Here is a 4,747-nt window from a genome sequence, read left to right on the forward strand (position 1 = left end):
AAGATGCTATGACTTTAATTGGGATTGCATTGAATCTATACATAATTTGAGGAAGAACTGATATATTTACAATCCTTAATAAATTCCTCTATTTATTTAGCTCTTCAGTTTTTCTCAGTAATATTTTGTAATTTTATGTACAAGGATTTTGCACGTTTCATTAGATATATATTAGAAATTTGATGTGCTTGATATTAAAATTAATGCTTTCTTCTAACATTTTTATTTTCTAATTGTTTTTATCTAGCAGCCGTATTAAATTTACTTATTGATTCTGTCATTTTACAAATGCTTTTGGATTTTTTTGGTGTGCATTTTCATGACATTTGCAAACAGCATCCATTTATTTATTCCTCTGCAAACCTTATAATTTTCATTTCTTTTTATATTATTGCACAGGCTAGTGCATCTGGTACAAAGTTGAATAGAACTGATGATATCAGGCTTCATTATCTTGTTCCCAGTCTAAACAGGAAGTTTTTGATTTTTTTTTTTTTTTTTTTTTTTGCAGTACGCGGGCCTCTCACTGTTGTGGCCTCTCCCACTGCGGAGCACAGGCTCCGGACGCGCAGGCTCAGCGGCCATGGCTCACGGGCCTAGCCGCTCTGCGGCATGTGGGATCTTCCGGACCGGTGCACGAACCCATGTCCCCTGCATTGGCAGGCGGACTCAACCACTGTGCCACCAGGGAAGCACTGATATGTTTTTATTAAATGTAATTTTTGCTATGGACTTTTATATTATAGATAATCCTTTAGCAGATTAAGAAGATTCTCCTCTATTCCTATTTTGCTAAAAGTTTTTACCGTAAAAGAATATTGAATTTTATTAAAAGCTTTTCCTACATCTATTGAGATAATTATGCCATTTTCCTCTTTATTCTATCAATGATATGAATTAGATTGACTGCTTTCTGAATATTAAACTTCTCTTACAGACCTAAAATCAACCCTATTTAATGTTGTTATATTATCTGTCTTTTGATATGATTTGCTCACATTTCATTTAGGAATTTTCTACTATGTTCCTGAAAGAAATCTGTCTGTAATTTTTTTTTTTTTTCTTATAATATCCTTTTAAAATTTTAGAGTAAAGGCTATGCTGACCCCATAAGCTTAGCTGGGGACTGTTCCTTGTTTTTCTCTTCTCTGAAAATGTGCAGAATTTTTATTTCTTTCTAAATGTGTGCAAGAATTCAATAATGAAGCCATCTGGGCTAGGGTTTATTTTTTTTTAAATGAAAGTTTTAATAACATATTCAATTGTTTTAGTAGTTAATGGATAATCTGAATTTCTTTCCTTTATTCTGTCAGCTTTGGTATATTTTATTATTATTTTCCACCTGAGAAGTGTTTTTCCATTTCATTCAAATTAAAGAAAAATAACTAGGACCATATTTTATTATAGAAAGCAAAAAATTTTGTGCATTTTATCAATTACATCAAATATATTAAATGCTATGTAATATTGATAGGATATTTTAGCAATAGGTAAACCTTAATGCTATTTTGAGCAAATGTCTTTATTTCCCAGTGAGATTTTAGGTTAATTAAAATAAGAATATGTTTTTGATAAATATGATTGGTAACCCATGTCCTCCACATTTCAATAACTGTGAAATCTAAATAGTTCCAATAAAACCCAGTATTTTTGTTTGCAATTAGATGGTCTTAAGAGTTCTTTTCTATTTCCTTGATCATACATCTTCTTTAGGTTAAAGTGCTTGCTACTGCGAAAGACTTGTTAACAATTGGAAGTTGAATTACAAAATTCATGGCTTCATTTTCTCAATATCTCATAAAATATACTGTTCTTTATCTATTGCCTACATCTTAGCTGCTGTCTAGAATTTCTGATAGTTTTAATTACATGTTCATTTATTTTTTCTCAAACATTTAGATATTTAAAAAGATTATAAATTCAGTCTAGTTTTTTAAGAGAATTAATACAGGTTCCAGTTCCTCCAGAAATATCACCCTAGGTTGTAAAATCCCCTCAGCACTATTTACCTTTCTCTCCTTAGAAATGGGTCCAGAGTAAAGCAAACCACAGGTAAACTCACAGGGTTTCAGTAGTGATGGTGACATGAGGTGAGGAATAGTAAGGGCAACGTTCAGGATCTAGGTCAAGAATATTAGTGAGGGCTCCACCAATTCAAATTTAGGCTAACTTGTATGAAGTCCAGAGGCAAGGACTACACAGGCTGTCTTTATTAGGAGTTGGGTTATACAAGCTCTGGGACAGCTCCCATTCTTTGTGGCTATCCAGGCAAGTCATCTCACCTATTTAGTGTGGCTGGGGATACCAAGGAAAGCACTGACAACTGGGTGCTTTTCATGGCTAATCCTGGCCTTGACTCACTCTGTGACCTCTCTTGGTGTGTTTCCTCAGCTCGAAAGTGAAGGTAATAATAATGACCTATTTAACAAGGGGTGTTGTGTGGATTAACAGGTAATAACATGTTTCACAAGACAAGGCAGCATTGAGCTTGCAAATACTAATAGAAAGTTTCTCCATACTACAAAGTAAATTAGTGCTTCTCTTGAAGAAAACCCAATATGTCAAAACATGAACATATAAAGCAGTTGAAATAAGGTGAATTTTTACTTGACAGAAATAACTTCATTTTCTAAAAGAACACTCCACAGTTTTCCTTTTGATACTTGGTTCACCTTTGTGCACTTAGAAGCTTTTATAAACTTCATCTATACCTATTCTATTATTTTAGTATGTAGTACTCAGAATACATTTTTGGTATGCTTGGATATGATTTTCTTCCAAAAATTCAGCTATGAATAAATATCATACAGCTTGTCACCTGTATATAATCTCAAGGTGTCTTTAAAGTCAACTTGGCTTATATAAGCCTTTTTGTTGTTTTGGTTGCTTCATCATGAAGGGTTTTTGTATTACTTGGGGAAATTGTGTTAAACTTAATGGATTTGAATTTATGCATAGCTTTCTACAGCTCTGTAGTATGTTGCATCAGGTAATTTACTTCTAATAGTTTAGCACTGAGTCACCTGTCTGCAGACAAAATTATATGTGTCTGCCAAATTAATTCTTCATACAGTGCGTTCCATTTCCTTTGTGTCTACTTGTTTTGTTACTCACAAAGATGAAGAAAAGTCACAGATATAAATGTAGAAGAACTATTAATTTATTAAAAGAAAGTCAAAAGATAGTGATAATTTCTAGCCACTAAAAAGTGCTTGAATTCTGGAACTGTTGTTGAAATTACCAAGGTGAGGTCAAATAGAAAGACAAAAAATTTTGCTGGTGAAGCATCTGTAAATAGAAACATTAAACCAAATGTTTAGTAAGTTTTGTTAAGATAATTTGAAAACATAAAAATGAATGACTAGACATGTAGTTGAAATTTTGCCCAGGCTATGGCCTAATGTTGTCTTACACTGCTATTAATAATTGTTTTCTTTTTGTAAGTTTATGGATATTTTAATGGGAATTTTAGAGGATTTAGATAATACACACCTTATTTGATCTTTACAAATAAACTACTTCTAAACTCATTAGTTCACTTGATCTTTCCTGATAAAAGATCAGGTGTTTTACTCAGGTAAGTTTCCTGAGTGATACAAAGAGTATATATACTACTTTTCTTTCTATAGAAGGAAGGTGAGACTCTCACAGTTTGTGCATTTACTCAGTTTTTCGGTTTTTTTCCAAAAAAATATTTATGAAGCCTTACTCATAGCCACACAACTAGTTAAAAATTATACTGAAATTATCTTTGAAATGTCAGTGAAGTCCTCCTCACTATGCTATATTGCTTCCTTTTTTACCATATAGATTATCTTTGCTCATTCCTCAGTCCTTTTGGTCTACTTCCAACTTCTTTCTACCATCTAACAAGATTAAGAGAGAACGAGAGAGAGAGAGAGAAAAGTGCCTTATGCTGAGGTTGTAAGGAACTACTTGTTTTTTTGTTGTCAGTTTATTAAAATGTCATACCTAGAATTAGATATCAATTTTCTAAAAACAACATAATTTAAGATAAACTGCAGAATTATAGGAAATCTATACTATTCTCATTATATACAATGATTGGCCTTTGAAAATGGAGAAGAGTCTTGGGATCAGGTGTTTGCAGAAAAGGTTCTACCAGAGACTATATCTACCAGAGATATAATTTTGAAATTAATTTCTGCCATGACATAATTCTTAAACTTTGACTAAAAGTAATATTCTACTCCCATTAGACATGAAGCACAATAGAATAGAAACTTGGTCTTATTTACAACTACTCTGCTCTACTGCCAAAAGGGTCCAATATTTTAATATTATTTTGGAATGTGTCTATATAAAATTAAAGAGGTGAAGACTACTGGCAGAGGGCCTTCCTCAAGGACCACCACACAAATTCCATCACTCTGAACCTGGGAATGGGTAGGTGGGGACCATATTCATCCTACAATTCAAAAGTACAAAAATAAAAGAATATATGGCCCAAACTGTCGATAGTGCCAAAGCCAATAGTTGATAAACTCTGGTCTGGAATGAAAGCGATTCCAACACTTCTTTTATTACTTAATTAAATATTTAAAAAATAATAAATATCCTTTCATAAGCAAAACATATCTCTAGATAACCTGATTATCTGATTTTTGTGTTAGTTTCTGTTAAAACTACAACTGTATGACATAGGCATTTGAGGTGGTTTCAGTTATAAAGTCACAAGTAGACAAATGTCATATTTTGTTATCTTTTTTTTTTTTTTTTTTTTTTT

The sequence above is a fragment of the Lipotes vexillifer genome, unplaced genomic scaffold (assembly GCF_000442215.2).
Source record: "Lipotes vexillifer unplaced genomic scaffold, Lipotes_vexillifer_v1.1 scaffold493, whole genome shotgun sequence".
Lineage (NCBI taxonomy): Eukaryota > Metazoa > Chordata > Mammalia > Artiodactyla > Lipotidae > Lipotes > Lipotes vexillifer.